Source organism: Hylaeus anthracinus, unplaced genomic scaffold (assembly GCF_026225885.1).
Source record: "Hylaeus anthracinus isolate JK02 unplaced genomic scaffold, UHH_iyHylAnth1.0_haploid 11994, whole genome shotgun sequence".
Taxonomy (NCBI): Eukaryota; Metazoa; Arthropoda; class Insecta; order Hymenoptera; family Colletidae; genus Hylaeus; species Hylaeus anthracinus.
The window spans coordinates 14,882,987-14,901,681 of NW_026534341.1; positions in this window are offsets into that span (position 1 = coordinate 14,882,987).

Genomic DNA, 18,695 nt, shown 5'->3' on the forward strand with positions numbered 1-18,695 from the left:
TGATTATTCCTGATTATGTTCAGAGTATTCACAGATCAATCGTCTGAATTTTGACCACATTTTAAAGCACCTATTCCACAACACAGCGCCGTAGTAAATGGGAACGTGTGGTTGACACGTGACGGTGCACGTCGTAACTTTTGTTGTAATCTTGGCAGACGGTTCAACGATCTACGGTCTACAGGAGAGAACAACAACTGCTGATTTACGGTATGTGAGACACGCCCATTACAATGTCTACGGATGTAGAACTGAAATAAAAGAGTAAGTATAGAGTTGAAGTTGCAAAATCTGTGTCAGATACCGATACATCCGTGGATATCTCTGGAAGAAATTTCGATGCACTTGGAATTTGATAGCCAAACGATGAAAATCTGTACTAATATTATACAGAGGTAAAGTTTTCTTGTTTGTTTGAAATGTTTGCTCTATAAAAGCTTTCCATTGGATTTATTTGAAAAAATTATTTTTGGCCCTTGCATACGGCTAAGCTAAGCAGAAATTTCTTAAACTTCGTTTCCTGCGCTTCATCTTGATAAAACAGTATTATAATGAACGAAGAAAAAAATTGAGTCCTTGGTGCAAAAACTAGAAACTTCAGCTTTAAAATGCATTTTTTTAAATTCTTTTTGCGACCATTTTGCGCAGAGATACAGTCATTTGGAAATGACCAAAATTTTCGGGAAATTATAGTGTTCCCTGAATTTTAACAAGGAGTGTATTGGTTGGGGTATTCGTATATTTAATAATATTTTTCATGGTTTTGATGCAGGTCTTGTAAGCAACATATGCCTCCTGGATGTTGCAGAAGCATTAGGGTTTCTTGAATTGCAGCTTATTAACCTTAGGATGACTTTATAAATTTCTACTTCTGGACTCATTTGAGAATCCTGTGCGAATATGACTATTGTGACATTTTAAACAAGTCATATTATAGAAACTGTATAAGAAACTATAACTGTTTTTATTTTTGTATATACCTTACTACTAACTGTGCCCCACGGTTCCAATCGCGTGGAATACAATTCTTATTCTATATTGCGTACTTAAATGTTAAATTTTAAGTTCCTAGATACATTTACGGAAATAAGGCAACCTTAAAGCAAAATAATTGGAAACATTTCTAGCGAACGTTTTTCTATTTTTACGTGTTATATGTCGTTAAATTCGTCTTGTTGAGTACATTACTAATTCCCATGTCATGTTTGCGGAATTTCGTTAATTTGTTGTAAATTTTCTAGAAAAAAGTATGGTTAAATGTCAATTTATAAATAGTAACAAATGTTTATTCATTTGTTAATTATGTGAATGCTACTTTTCAAATTCCTACAGGATTAAATGTTAACTTGGTGATATAGGCATGTTGGGTGGGTAAAGCCCATGGAATTTTGTTTTTATTTAAAAATGTATTGTTCATCTACGAAGATGTGTTTACAACTAGTGATTGAAAGAATTACATTTGACATTTAACCATACTTTGTTTTTGAAAGTTTACAGCAAATTTTACACAAATAAACGAATTTCTGTAAACAATGTAGAAATTAGTACTGTACTCAACAAGACGAATCTAACGACATATAACACGTCAAAATCGGTGAACGGATTGTTTGCTAAGAATATACCATTAATGGTATCAATGAGCATATTAACACTTTATCTACCGGGCTATTTAGAAACAGTCTTTAATTTAAGAAGAATTTTCTACAGTAGCATATGCCAATCTAGGCTGTCGATAATTCCTCCATACTGTTACTGGATACATTGAAAGCCAAGTCTGTTTCCAAACACTGAACAATATAAGTAGACAACCATCAACACAGTAAATAAATTCAAAAAGCTAAATACTGGAATTAAAAAGTCTATAAATAGGCTCCCGGTAAATCAAGTGTTAAGATCAAGTATGAAGTAAATCGGACTACGAACAAAATATGTCTCATACAAACGATGCAACCCCTTTTCCTCTATTAACTTTCGCGGCTCGAGCTCCGTTAGAGCCACGCGCTAGATCGGATTTACGCTTGCGATGCATATAAAAATTCCTACAAAAAAACGTCGTCACTATAGTTGCTCACAATAAAGGTCTAGCTGCTCTCCGCGGTTTCACCCTGTGGAATACTATTTATTTTATATCGTTTGCGTTCGACTGACAGTTCAACCACGTGAATGTATTTTATGTAATTTGCGTGCAACTACGTAAATCTATTTTACGTCATTTGCGTTCAACTGACAGTTCAACCACGGTGAACACCTTCATGAACCAGGCACTTGAGATTTCGAATTTAAACCTTATTTTTATCAAAATAAAATATAGCCTATGTCCTTCCTCAGGATGGAATCTATCTCCTTGGCAAATTTTATCGAAATCTGTTCAGCGGTTTAGGCATGAAAAGGCAACAGACAGACAGAGTTACATTCGCATTCGTAACATTAGCGTGGATTGTATAAGATGTACAAAATCATGGACTACCGCTATAAGATGATTATTTTTCAAACTAGAACACAATTACAGTTTGATTTTCATTTCGTTCTTCTCTGTAGAGATACGCCTGGAGGTAACTGCCTAACACAAATCTAATCCCCTAGGAGGATGGACCACCCGTGGGTAAACACTCTGTATGCTCTATGAGAATGTTTATTGGTGTCGAGCTCGGTGCACTCGACTCGTGGACACTTAGTGCTACTCTGTACTTATCTCGAAATCCCGATGGCCGAGAAAGAGCCCAGGCGTTCCCCGATATTTCAAAAGTTTTCTCTGGCCGCCACCCAAGGCTAAAACACTCGAAATAACGCAGTAGCAATTCGTGTGGGCGTTCTGCCGGACGGTCAGCCTGGTCACACTGGTGTCCGATGGCAGGTGGAGGAGCTTTTGAGGTGGATCCCTCTCTATCTCGGTTAGTCCGACCGACAGATGTAAAGGTCGCGTGCGCCGAGTGAACGAGGTCTATGGAACTGGGTTAACCAAATTGACTATTTTCTGATTTACCACTTGACCATCTATATCGCACGATGCCACGGATATCTTAATAACGGCCATCGACGATCAACAGGACGATTTGGACAAATATATTAGTAGACTGCGGATGTTTATATAAATTCATATGTTCAGAGAGACAAAAAAAGAATTGAAACTTAAATACACATTTCTATAGGTTGACCAATATTTTCATTTGCCATAAACGCATAAACATCCGCAGTCTATTTACTGGGAATTATGTTGAATGGTAGGTTCCGAAGATGGTTGTAGAGGGTATCGCAAGGTACATTCAGAATTCCAGATGTAATCGTACAGTTCATTTAAAATTGCATATATAATTGTGGGCTATATTTAAAATTCCAGAAATGATTATTTGTAGGTTGTATTGTAGAATATATTTAGAATTTCATAAGTTTATAATGGTCATCGACAGTCAACACGATCATTGGGCAAATTTATTGAGAATCGTGTTAAATGTTAAGGGGGCATTTCACTGTGAACGCAAAAAAAAGCATATTTTCAATAATTTTTTTCTCAGGAATTATTCCATAAAATTGAATGAATGTTTTTCCCCCTTAAAGGTATGATAAAGGAAAGTAAATAACAATTTTTTTTTTTTTTTATTTGTAAAAAATATTTTGTGATTTATTTACAAAATAATATCCATGTGTGCAAAAAAAAAGTTATCCGCTGGCGCAGGTGATTTTGGCTCTCCTGGTAATCTGAAACAGAAAATTGAAAAAATTTTTTTAACTATGTCGTCACACCTACCATCGGAACCTCCACTTATTTATTTCATCAAAAATAAACAAAATGGCAGCGTTTCTTGTGAAAGAGGAAAAAAACTTTTTTTGTACCGTAAATCAGGTGAAATTGTAAGTAAAAATCAAAATATCAACTACTTGGAGGTTCCGACGATAGGTGTGACGACATAGTTTAATAAACTTTTTCGATTTTCTGTTTCAGATTACCAGAAGAGCCAAAATCACCTGCGCCAGCGAATAACTTTTTTTTTGCACACATGCATATTATTTTGTAAATAAATGACAAAATATTTTTTACCAAAAAAAAAATTTGTTATTTACTTTCCTTAATCATACCTTTAAGGGGAAAAAATATTCATTCAATTTTATGCAATAGTTCCTGAGAAAAAAATTATTGAAAATATGCTTTTTTTTGTGCGTTCACAGTGAAATGCTCCCTTAAGTTCCAAACATGATTACTTTTAGAGCGTGTTTTAAAATACATTTAAAATTCCAAAGATAATTGTTTATAGACTGTAGTATAGATTGTGTATACTGATTCGAATTATAAGTATGACCTACGATCGAGAATCTGTTCCCAGAGCGTTGATGAATGGCGTACGTCACAGGGCGACCACGAGACGCATTTATAACGCAAAACGTGAAAGTAGCTGTGTCAATTTTAAACGGAAAGTTTGAATTGAGAAGTAGGATCATTGTACGATGAATCTATTTTTTTTTTTTTGCGTGGGTTTGTAGATTCAGAATGTCTAATCAATATTATTTCTGAGATTATCTGTTCAAACTAATTAGCTTGCGAGTCTTCGCGACTCAACACATGAAATTACATATTTACAAAATTAGATAATATAGTCAAGTGAGAATACAATACATTTATAAAAACGATGAAAAGTTATTTTAGTTTATGAAAGTAAAACAATTTTCTTATAATATATAAACGATTCATGTTTATTGAATTACATTTAATATTACCATTCTTTAAAAATAAACCTTGAGATTTCAAATGTCAAAATATATAATGATAACACCATTTAGAATGAAATTGGTTGATTAAAAATACATTGGTAAAAATACGAAATTACTTTCCAAACAACCCAATATATCAAATTGCTATCACTGATGATAAGCCAATTATTGACGATGACCCAGAAAGTGAAGGTTGAAAATGTTCGAAGTAAATACATTTAAAATCAGATGATTTCTTACATCGACCAAGCAATTATTAAAATAAGATGAAATTAGGAATTTTACAGAGTCTCGACGGTCAAGCAAATGGAATCCTCGTGCAAGATTGAACTATAAAATTTAAATTTAACTCGTCCGCTAAAAATACCATTGTAGCGATAAATTTAACACTGCAAATTATAAGGTTAAGTGTGTCAGTTATATGGAAGATAAAGGATATTTTATGCAGAGTAAATCGATTGCAGAATAATAACATAAATAATAGTGCAAATGATAGTTAACCAGAAATTGGGAAGAATAATGTTCTAATAATAATTTTATTTCAAAAACACTTCTGTTTATTCAATGTAATATGCAATTTTATTTTATAATTCGAATCATGAGTTGTTCTTTAAATATTCTTTAAGTAATTGATTATGCTCTTGAAACAATAAACATCATAATTCATGTTCTTAGTGATCGAGTGTTCCTTCAGTGGATCCTCTTCAATAGTTTTATTCTACAATGACAGTGAACATAGAGAATGGTTCTGTACACAATAAAAATAAAAATAACATACTATTTGTAATAATTTACAAACCTCTTACCTCTCAGTTTTATTTTATTAATTTACGTGCCAGTATGATCACTGTTATCTTCGAATAAAGCTACCACAATGACCAAAACGTTAAGCATACAAATTATACGATGTGTGTTTATCTTTCAGTTTATTCGAAATTTTTACCTGGACAAAGAATTTTCATGATCTCTGCTGTTAACCACGTACCTTTATAACCGAGGCACTGTAGATGGTTCTTGGCAACGTGTCGAACGGAAACTATTTCTTATGTATATATTAAGAACGCACCATATGGGATCGTATATCACGATATCAACGATACACACCCTGTACATAGAATACCTTGCCGAATATATCGATCGCGGCACGAGAAAGATCCGTAGAATGTGTCGATTCTGCTAAAAACTTGTTACCAAGGCTTTAAATAATTTACTTCTGATCCGTCGAGGTTGGTCAGGATTCTCAAGATCGCAGGGCTTCTAAGAATATTCCGAGTAGCTCGAAATCGAACAACGAATCGATAACTCGTGAACGGATCACTTGCTCGTCGACACGACAAGCTTAATTTTACTGAGACGAAGCTGAATGAAAGCAACGCGTAACGATTCATTTTAGATTTGAAGTGAATTGAATTTTGTGTATTTTTAAATAACTGAATAAGTTTGATTATTTCTTTTGATAGGTTAAACTGTTAATCGTCTATTGATCTGTCTTTAACCCTTTGCACTCGAGGCCGTTTTTTCTGATATGTATCAGTAACTCGAGATGCATTCTATTGTCACGATTGACTTCGAAAATGAGATCTCTAATTTGAGATTTGAAAATCAGGTCACCTTTGCCTCAACGACAATCATTTTATTGACACTTCGAGTTCCAAAGAAATTAAACCTAAAGGAAACCTAGTGGTGACTGAGAATCACCTCTCGAGTGCAAAGGGTTAATTTATATCTATCAAAGAAGGGAAGACATTATTCTGTAATTATGAAATTCCTAGCTGCGCGGTTTCACCCGCGCAGAATACTATTTATTTTATGTCGTTTGCTTTCGACTGACGGTTCAACCATGTGAATGTATTTTATGTCGTTTGCGTTTTACTGACAGTTCAACCACGTGATCCTTCGTGGATTTCTGATTCTTTATTTACAAATATTGTGATTTCGAACTCAAACCTTTTTTTATCAAAATAAAATATAGCTCATATCCTTCCTCAGGATGCAATCTGTCTCTTTGCCAAATTTTATCGGAAAGTGTTTAAGAATAAAAAGGTAACAGACACACAGAGTTACTTTTGCATTTATAATATTAGTATGGATTAGAAGTTTATGTCTAAACTACAATTTTGTGAATCTCTAAATTGAAGTTTGTTGGAATATTTATTATAATTCAACCTTTTATTTTGTTACAAAAATAAATGTACTGAGAATATACAAACAACATTGTTTTGAATTAATCTATCTTCCATCTGTTTAATTTAGATCTACCAAATAAGAGAACGTTTTCTCAACATAATTCTGTATTTCTTGCCACGTGTTCCGTTTGTACACTTCGTACACTGCGGAACACATAACTATAGCACCTTAAACATTTCAAACTTTTGAATTAGTACGAAATAGAATCATATAATTGAACGTGTCAGGACATTAATGTTGAATTTTTTCGTCTGAAAATTTCTAGAAATCAATAAAAGATATCCAAATTACTTAAAGTTCTAAAAAATGCTTCAATGTCTAAACTTAACTTGCGTTCTTCTAATTTCGATGCATGTTTTATCATACTATAATCTAGCATTTTCATTCCATGTAAAAAGTTCAGGTGCACTTTCGCTTTTGTTTTACAACATTAGGACCTTTTTTAAAGATTTGATGTACAGTCCATCATGAAATATTCAGATTATATTCTTTTGCTTTTGGATTGCTAGATTTTATCGAGATGCTGGCAACTTTTATAATTACTCGTTGAGCACAAGAACTCAGTTTTTTCTTTGAACTGCCACTTTTCCCTAAGTGGGTTGGATTACTTCAAAAGTTTATTAAAATATTGCGAGATCTTCCTGGTCTACGGGCAATTCATCGAATGCTGACAATAAATTCCACTCGATATATTACAATTCGCTTTTCTCTTCAGCACTAAGAGAAATGTACCACCTGTCATTTTTTAATGTACAATATAATATTTATCTTTATTAAAAACTAACGAAATTCGCTTATTTGTATTGTTGCTATAATTATGAAAACTGAAAATCCCTATTTGATTCGTTCCATGTCGCTTATAAGAGTAATTTCGAGGAGATTAATAAAAATCATTATTTATCATATCCCTTCAACTCATATAACTGATCTTTTTTCAATCCTACTCAAAAATCTGAAGCATTTAAAATGATCGGTGGTGCTACAGTTATGCTCCGCAGTGTACAAATTTTAAAATTTGTATTGCTGCTATAATTATGCAACAACTGAAAATCCCTATTTGATTCGTTCCATGTCGCTTATAAAAGTAACTTCGAAGAGATTCAAAAAATCATTATTTATCATACCATTTCAGCTTATATAACTGATCTCTTTTCAATCCTACACAAAAGTCTGAAACATTTAAAATGATCGGTGGTGGTACAGTTATGTTCCGCGGTGTATATCATTTCTTAGGCTATATTCTTTGTTTATAGAGCTAAAATTCTATCTATTACGTGTTTGCGGCTGCGGCCCGTATAGGAGCCGCGTGTACCCGCCAAAAATATGCTAAGAAACAACTGTTCGGGTCGCCTTCACCTATCGGTGCGGCCAGGACGAAGAATTGCTCGAGGGGCAACCGAACGGCACTGCCAGCAAACAAGACGATTGAAAATACCTCGGGGTTTTCGTCTCAGTTTCGAAATCCGCGCCCGAGGATTGTAGTAACCCGCGGCGGGTCTAAGCCTAGCCCGCTGGCATGGGCTGGCACCTGTCGCGCGTCGCCGACTGTGGAAATAGCTGTTTTCAACGAGGAGAAACGTGCGCTTGCTACCCACTGACAGAGAATAACGCGACTACGTGGGTGCACGCGAGATTAATTGCTTGTACCAATTACTGAAATAATGGTAAATGGCCCAGGAACATTATTACTGCGACGCAGAAATAATTAAACCGAGCGTCGCGATCTTTTCTTTGTTTCGGGTCTTTCTGTCGGGTTGGACACCTTGGCGAGATTGTTCATGGTTTCAGTGGTAAGACACATCCAAAAGAAGACGGCCTTTATGACTTGGAGAATCGGGAGAGGGGCTAATTATTGCAAGGGTCTCTTAGTTTCTGATTAAAGGTCATACAGAGCTTCATTTCATGGTGACTCAAATGTTCATGTCGGCGTGAACACCCTGGTGATATTGTTCATGGTTTCAGTAGTAAGACAAATCCTAAAGAAGACGACTTTGATGACTTGGCGAATCGGGAGACGGGCTAGTTATTCCAAGGGTCTCTTAGTTTTTGATTAAAGGTCATGGGAGTCTTTTAGGTATTACAGAGCTTTATTCCATGATGACTCAAGTGTTCATATCGGGTTGGACACTTTGGTGATATTGTTCATGGTTTCAAAGGTAAGACACATCCAAAAGAAGACGACTTTGATGTCTTGGAGAATCGGGACAGAGTTCAGTTATTGCAGGGGTCTTTTAGTTTTGGAATAGGTGATAAGAAGTGGTATTCAGAGGTTCCCGTATCTTAGGGCATTTTAGGTATTATAGAGCTTCGTTCTACAATGACTCGTCTTTGCATCAGGTTGGACAATTCGGTGAGCTTATTCATGACTTCACTGGGAAGAAAAATCTGACAGAAGACGACCTTGATAACGGACATGTCCTTGATAACTTAGAAAACGTGGAGATGAAGTAGTTATTGCGAAAGTCGTATCTCCTGGCTTTGGATTTTGATCGAGTCTTTGAATCTTACGGGGTTATAGATCTTAACACTTGATTTACCGGGAGCCTATTTATAGGCTTTTTAATTCCAGTATTTAGCTTTTTGTATTTATTTACTGTGTTGATGGTTGTCTACTTACAATGTTCAGTGTTTGGAAACAGACTTGGCTTTCAATGTACCCACTAACAGTATGCAGGAATTGTCAGCCTAGATCGGCATATGCTACTGTAGAAAATCCTTTTTAAATTAAAGACTGTTTCTAAATAGCCCGGTAGATAAAGTGTTAACTATTGTAGAGCTTTAGTATCCTCAGAGGCTGTAGTCATGCTTGATCGCAGCTAACGATCCCGAGGTCTCCGAGCTATAGGGAATTTTTGTTTGTATATTTTTATATTTTTTATATTCCTGTCTCTAAATAATAATTGAATTTCAATAGTTTGTTTTACGTTAAACAAGATTGAAATAATCAGTTAAAAACGTGTTGACATGTACCTTTATCATGATTTGGTCTCCATTCTCTTATTTATTTAGTTATATCAATTTACAAGAGTTACGGACAATTTTATTTTTAAAACAGATGTGCTTTAATATGTTAAGTAGGTTACATTTTAATTTAGGTATACAATATTGGTGTGTTTACAGACTTAATAGCCAGTTACACCTTGAATACAACGTCGTTATAGTCAAGACTATAAGAATCTTCGTAAACATGTACGAATGATAAACAAATAAATAAAAGTCACGTCTCCAATGGATTACACAATTTGTTCCGAGTTTAGGGCTCCTAAATAAACATAGAATAAATTTTGTAATTTGTCGTGGACACGATTCCGCTCCAAAAGTTACAATTTTGATGGGGCAAGAAAATAAATATTTGAACAATAATGTGAGCATAAGAAAACTCCTGAAACAATTCTAATCGAGACATCAATTCTAATCATGACACAATATAACACGACACAACAGTATTCACTGGTAAGGATACTAAAATTCCTGAATTAATTATGTTTAATGGATAAATATAATCCCAACACGGAGTTAAAATTTTACCAACAATTAATGTTTCTAAATATTTCTAATTATAACGGTGTTGTAATAATTTTAATAGGCCAGTCATTTTAGACACCAAACATTGCAAAAAATACTGTAAACTTTCTTTTTTGATACATTGTTAGGCCACCTAGATAGTATAAATCTAGATTTGCAATCCTCATAAGCGTGAGCCAGGCGAGTTACAGCTGAAAAAACCTTGAAATTTTCGTACTTTTTTCAGTTTTTAGCAAAAAAGTCACCAAAGGAGTATCCTGATAAGAAAAGTTACTATTACTTCTTTTAAAGTAGATAAAATTTGCTACAATTTCAAATGTGTTGGAGCTTGTTAGCTCCATTCTTCATCTTAAAGTAACTTAATATTATCCCTAATTAATCAAATGGCTATATACTTATAAAGTAGATAACAGTAAAGATACATGATAAAATGAATACAAAATTTCAGTTGAAGTTAAAGATCAAGTAATTGACGAATACATATATTTTTGTGTTACGTAATAGTAAAAGGAGAGCGTGGTAAATTTAAAGAACCGCCAGTACGGTAATTGAAGTATGAAAATCGTCTTTCTCTGGGTAGCGGGGCACAAGAGGTCCCAGCGACTTCTCGTTTGGAAGCTCTCTAGGACTATTTTTGTCCATAAGCTGAATAGCGGAAATAGCCTAGCCTAGCCCCTGGCCTAGAGCGTAGGCTTGACCGGCCATAATAGCGTCTGTTTCAAGGATGTATCGTGACGTCGCAATTTCTTCGGTTAGAAAAAGCCGACGTCAGTGACTGGGCCGAAGTGACGTGTTACGTTACGGAACCAGTGTCTATCTCTAATTACTCGCGAGTCGTACTTTCGTAATACCGAGAAATTTCATTTCCCTTTCGAGTCGAAATGTTCTACAGCTGCCCTCGATATCATCCACCCACTCGGTACACCTTTTTCGAAGATAGGGCAGAATTGGTCTTCGAGTTGTGTCCATGTATGGATAGAAGAACGATTATGGTGGCGTACTTTCATAGCCCGATAATCCGCGCACCCTTGACGTCCATGTCCAACGCTCGCCAAGTCCGACCTCGGCGTGTATCCTTGCGACTATTTTCGCGTTACGCGTTTCGACATGATAGATGAGAGTTTTCTGCGTTTCCTCGACGTCGCGTTTGCTCGAAACCTGCCAAAGATTCTCCCCGGTGGCAGGGAACGTTGAATAATTTAGGACCGCGGACAATACCTGTCGTTTGCTCGCACGACGCCCAACCAGAGACAGTCGCCGCGGGCTTACGGCCTATCGTGAACGTTTGCCAACGAATTTTGCTCCACATCTCGACACCAATCGTTCTTGTGATGGCTTTACTGTTTTTTTTTTTCAGAGGGAATCTCCATTCTTCATCAAATTTCAATTGAATTTCAATTTCGATAGTTTTTCAATTTTTGCGTTAATTTTCGATAGAATTTCAGTTTTTAAAATTTCAATAGAACTTTTTGACGTCACTGAAATTTAACAGATTTTTTGCTTGTTAAATCGAGAGGGTTCGTGTTGGGCTAGCTCGTATCTGTCTATTGATATTATATTTTTGAATTAGGTTTATATTAGCGTTGGTATGTGGTGTTTCTTAAAACTTTGTTTCTTTTATCCCTTCCTATTCTAAAGAAAATTAGAGGTTTCTTAAATTCTACGTTTCTTCTTTCATTTTCCCTTCTCTAAAGCAATTATTCTTCACTCCTTGTTGGCATAACTAGCAACAGTTCATCGTAAAGTTTATAGAATGACAAATCTAGAAGATCTAGTACGATTTTACGGGTTAACAAAAAATTGTGACAGGATTTAAGGTTTCAAGAATTTAAAAATTTCATTTCTATTAATAATACGATTAAATGAACTAATACGATTTTTCGTGATGTTTCCAAATTTTTTCGAAGAGGGAACGAATCGATTGACGTCACCGGAATATAGCTACCAGATTTTGTCATCAATGGAGAGGGACTTCAAGCGTGTAGTTGTCCCTTGTACCAGCCATTGACCTCATATTTTTAAATAGGATTTATATAGAGCGTAAAACGACAATTTGCCGAATACTACCCGTTCTGCCTTGTTTTCTCTGCTCGTATATTTGAATTTCCATATAAATTTGAATTTGAGTTTTGATAAATGTAGTTACCAGATCTTTTGCGTTCACGAGGAAAAGATTCAAACAACAGGAATATAAGCGCCACAAGCTAGGATACATGTACGCTGGCATGGTGCGTAATGTGTATGCGCATTAGTCAACTTTTGCGCATCTAGCTTGCGCACCACCTAGCAATCTATTCTTTAAATAACGATGCTGGTACTCCTTTATGAAGTACCTTCTCCTATCAGAAGAAAAATGAATTTTCATCTGTTAAGTAGTTATTACCTATTCATGTTTTTACTTTACATTCTTTCATATCTTTTTATATTTTTTTCCGCTTTTTTTTATATTCTATTAGGTACCGGAAAAAGTTCGTGCGGTTTATTTGTTAATTGTAACTACCGATTATATATCGATTTTCGTGTGGTAATTGGCAACTGTAAGACATGAGTTTGGTGTCATCTTAAAGCTTGATCTTTGTAATTAGTATGCATGCTCTGTGAAGTTCAATTTTGTTGTTGTTGTATAGCTATAGGAACAGTAAACATGAACAGCGAAAGACCGAGTCTCCATTCGAAGAAGCTGCACGATACACGAGGTATCGTACACGTTGATTTTCTTCCAGGTGGCAGACTATTACTGCAGATACTTATTGGAAAGAAATTGATGAAGTCATTGATGAAATTGATGATAAATGCTGATTATTTCGTTGAATAAACCTATGATTTAAAACAGATTTGAGTAATTGTATTTTTCTCTGAAAATCCGCACGAACTTTTTTCGGTACCTAATATTTTCACCATATCTGATATCCTTGTTATCCTCGATCTCATAAAATTATCATTATCGTATCATTTACCTCTTCCTCTATTTAGATTATTTATTTTATTTATTTTATTATGAGAAAGATTTCAGGAGCATGTTCAAAAACAATTATTATTCACCTCACACTCAGGTTCTACACACGGCTGAAAGAGGTTTGAGGTGCCGAAAAACCAGTTTTTTCCTAATCGGAGAGGTTCGGGAGTGTCCCCCAAAAATACATAAAATCCGATGTCGGGCTAATTTTAAAATGACATATCGATTTTTACCTAAAAACGCACGTCTTTCTGCATTCAAACGTTATTTTCTCCCTAAAATACCATTATAAAATTTTTGTTGACTATACCATTGAAAAGCTGAGACTTCGAGGAAGCTTTTCCTGAGAAATGCCTGTCAATCAACTATGTAATTGAAACCGGAAAACGCATAGAGAAAAAGTCAAATTTTTATAAATTGTTACAATTTAAAGTTTGACCTAATTGTTCACTTCTTAAACCTACGTAATTAATCTTTGGTTGGCATCAGGGAGATTGGAAATTTAATGCTCGTTCAAACGGTGTACTTAGTTTTTACTTTACTCTGTAACTTGATGGACTTATGGTCGTTTAAATAGTGTATAGTCGAAAAGAGAAATTAAATTAAAAGTGAAAATACTCCTTAATAAGGGGTTTTAAGAAAAATGTCTAAGAGTAATTGTTTGTTGGAAATTAGTTGTAAAATTAACTCCCTGAGTTTGTCCGGATTTAACTGTGAACACTCTGTATGTATTTTTATATGTTATACTCGATATCGCTTTTACCCTCGTTCTTATACAATAATCTCCATTATTAAATGATTTATATCTTTTTTATTTACATAACTCATTTGCAATCGCATTTTTCATTCTCTATCACAGTATTGAACCTTCGATCTCGTCAACGTGGAAAGTGGCCTTGAGAGTATCCCACTTTAAAAAAAAATTCTTAGCCCAGAAAAGGGACATACATGAGTGTTGTTAATATTGGATTTTCCTTGAAAGCTGACCCTACTTGCTCCCTCGTTACAACCCTTGCGCGATCCCATCGTGCAATGGGTTCCATCTTCTACACGTGGGCAAATTTTATTCGAAATAAAAATGAAATTATGGATAAATAACGAAAAATAAAAATTTTAAAAACGATGTAAGATCTTATTGCCCATTTGGTCATTTTTACTTGCATATAAAATTCAAACAATACAATAGAGGAAATTTATATTTCAATATGCTTTATTATGCTACCTTTGTATAAAATGTTGCAACCATTTAAATATGATGGACATGTTGAATGATAATAAATAGATGATTAGAGAAGTAGATGAAAATTATTAGATCTTTGAATTTACCTATAAATAAATCAAAGTAAGTCATCTTGCTAGAATTTAATATAAACATTATAAATATGCTTTGAAGTATCATCATAATCATCATAATTTTCTACCATTTAATGGTGGTCTTTCTACTTTTATAGTCTGATTATTTTCAAAGTTATTTCATAAAGTAAGATGTATGAAGTATAAAATAATGCACTCTGTGATTTTAAATAATAATTTAAATGATATTATTTGCAAAGTGTCCAGATGTGTTGTTGTCAAATGTTTTTCAAGAGGGGGATTAGGATTTTATTTTATAGGAACAATATAAACCTGTCAACGATATAGTTTCATTATTCAAAAATTGATGAACTGAGGTAAAAATTTATGTAAAAGTAGATAGATTCCAGGCCATTTAAATTTTATTGAAAATCAAAATCCTAAAGAACCTTCAACTTTGAACATCTGTCCAATAATCCACCACGAACATCCTCGACGTTAACTTTCTCAATGGTCATCATCGGTTGGCAGCAACGCATAAACAATTGCGAACCTTTTATTTATAAACCCTCCACGTGTTGTCGGTGATTGAATTAAAACAAACATACGACATTGTACGCCACTTGGCACTGATCGTTAGCGAGGTTCCCACTGATGATCGCAGTCGAAACTCGTGGAATCGGAAAATTAAACTCTTGGCATGGATTCTTTATCGAAAAGATTACAAAATTGATTCCTTGACTCGATATTCTGCTGTAGAGAACAAAATCACAGTCTCAAGAATAATTTTAAAAAATTTATATGCAGAAGTGGAGTCTCTTTCACGTAATTATTGATTGACAATGAGTATCAATAAAACGCAACAGAGGAGACTGTTATCATCAACCTCTAGAATGCCTAGAGATTTTTTTCAGTGTAAAAAGTGTTCTTGTGTCTATACATTGATTTATTTTATTTAGGTGTATTTATGTAGTGTCTTGGTATCCGCAGTTCTTTTAATTAAAGAAGAAGAAGAAAGGAAATAAAAATGTCTGCTCAAGAGACAAAGAAAATTCAAATGCCCCCGAAACACGTTAAAGAACAAAGGAATTCCTAACTTTTATCTAAGTGATGTACCAGGTGTCCTAAAACCTACCAAAGTCACTTTAGTATCCATAATTAGAGTGTTCGTAGCATCCAAACTTTGATAAAGAGGCAAAGAAAATGTAAATACCACCAAAACACCTTCAAAAACAAAAGAATCCTTTCATTACATCTCAGTGGAGTACCAAGTGTCCCGTAATCTACTAAAGCTTCACTCTAAAACTCCTCAAATACCTAAATAGGACATTTCGTCTAAGTAGGCTGCCGGCTGTCCGGGGTAATCGTTGAAATTCGCGGCCAAGTTTCGCGAAGACGAAATCGTGACCAAAATTAGATATGTTGAGATCGAAGGATCGACGCTGGTGATCCAACGATAGGCATGTCATTAGGGAATCGTGGTGACAGCCGCTATTATACTCTCGGTGGTCTTTTACGTTGCTGGCGGATGCCAACTATCGGCAGTCGGCTATGTAGAGATGTCGGACTATATTTGGGACGTTGAGCTACGGTTACTTCACTGGCCCAGTTGGCCGTTGATCGGACCCCACGTATTTTTAGTTTAAGTCGTAAGCACCTAAGAGCAAACTGCATCGCAAATTACTCGGAGCAACGTGTACGTGCAGGTAATGAACGTGTACGGAGCAAGCGGGGCTCTGGCCGTGTTTATAATTAGACACGCCAATGTTACTCGTACGTGATTTTACATAAGTGGCACCGATATTCGCGTTAACCCTGAAAATCAGCCACGACGAAGACGACGGTCTCTGGGCAGCCCGGTGAGCACGCTCCGATCGTTCTTGATTCGTGGCTGTCACCTCCGGCTTGACAGACGCGTTGACTGCGTGTCCCAGACTTCCTCCACGGAGGGAATGTCGACGTGATGCAAGCACCTGAGCCAAAGACCCGTTGTTGTTCTTCAACGGATCCGCAGTAGTCCACACGTGGATGATTAAGGACGTGGGTCATTAGGGGTGACCATGATCGTTGTCTTGATTCGAGAAATTGGATAAATTGGGAGAGAAGTTTGAAGGAATTCGGAATTTGTAGGTTTAGGTGCTAGTAGAATTGATAGATGACGGGGTCAAGGGTAGTTTTAGTTGGAAAGAAAGTAAAGCATGAGGGGTGGAAGTGATAGAATTATTGTCGTATTTATTGGGACGATGTTTTTAGGAATTGGGGTGGTAGTTGTTTGAGAGGATGAGGTATTTTTATTTGTTTGGTGCAATGGAATTTTTTCATTATTTGAATTGATAAAATTGTTTCATCATTTAGAGTAACGGATTTGTTTTATTATTTGGAACAATGGAGTTCATTCATTATTTGGACCAATGAAATTGTTTCATTATTTGGGGGAATTAGAGTTGTTTCAATATAAGAATCAATGAAGTTGTTTCATCATTTAGAGCAATGAAATTGTTTAATTATTTGGATTAATGGATTTGTTCCAGTATTTATAGCAATGAATTTATTTATAATAATTACTCGAACCAATGAAGTTGTTATATCATATTAAATAACAATCATTTTCTATTCCAATAAAACATTACAACCACATCATTTACAAAGAATAAAATTAGCGTTTATCAGATGTTCTGGTTACTTTGTCACAATAATTTTATTGTATGAGGATACAAGTTAAAAATTTCGAAAATAACAACATGTATAATACATGTATGCTATAATAGTTCTACTGCTTTAGTCGCATTTCGCATTCATTTTTCTGTCTATTCAGAAAGGTTATGCATCATAATTGTCTTCCTTAACTCCCAAAAGAAAATAAACATGTATTTTACGGACCCATCGCTCAAAGCTACGTTGAATTATGTAGAAACAGTAACGATCTCCTAAGTTAAGGGTTCCAGAGTTATCGCTCGTTATTAGATACATAAATAAATGGGGACATGGTCCTTCCCTTTGAGAGACCTACCGCCTAGCTAACGAAACGTGCAACGCGTGTATCCATCAATGTGCAGTCGAAAACACACTGTCCCCTTTTCTCGATATTTCAAAACGTAACAGGCTCAACAGTTCCTATACAGTCAACCATAACTACACAAGAAACTTTCCTCGACCATTGGTTTAAACTGTTTACTTCTTGGAAAGCCCTCCACCGAAGGTATTTATACAAATGACGTTTCACGTGACCCAATGAAATTAAATTTAAAGAATCATAAAGTGTAGCCCTTTGTGTTTTAAAAAGAATTATAAAACAGAATTCTAGGGTTTCTTTCGGTGTATTTTTCACCATGTGCGTTACATTTGTACAAAACACGTTCCATATGCCCCACTAAAATTCAATTTAGGGAATTATAAATTATAGTAGCCCTGTAATTAGATTTGCCCCCTTAAAAAGGGTTGTAAAACGAAATCCTGGAACCTCTTTTGGAGAAGCATTTATCAAGTATATTTATTATACAACTTCATTTGTACAAACGCCATTTACGTGCCCCCAAAAAATTAAATTCCAACAATCACAAATACCCTTAGCCGTGTAATCGAATTTGCCCCTCTTAGGGAGGTCATCCTGTGTGACGGCCATTTTTTAAGGTTCTTTTGGAATTTTTTATAGCGAAATGAAAAAACACAGAGTTTCCACATTTTTACTATATATTTATTCAGCCTTTAACTGTAAGTTAAACTGTAAGTTTAAATTTTTTTAAGCAAAAATATAATGTGGATATAATGTGGATCGCGAGATTTGTCGCTCGTATGGTTTCTTTAAAATCTTGAAAATTCAATTTTTTATATGCTTTTAAACATTAAGACTCAAAATTTCATGATATTTTACGACTGCTTATTTATGAAAAAAGAAAAACCGTTCAATATTTTGCAAAAATCCTAGTTCGAGCGATAGCCATCCACCTACAGATTAGCATGCAATTTGTTTTTTTTATTTCAGATTAGCCAGTCTGCCGGAATCATGGACGCCGTTCACCTACTTTTTTTT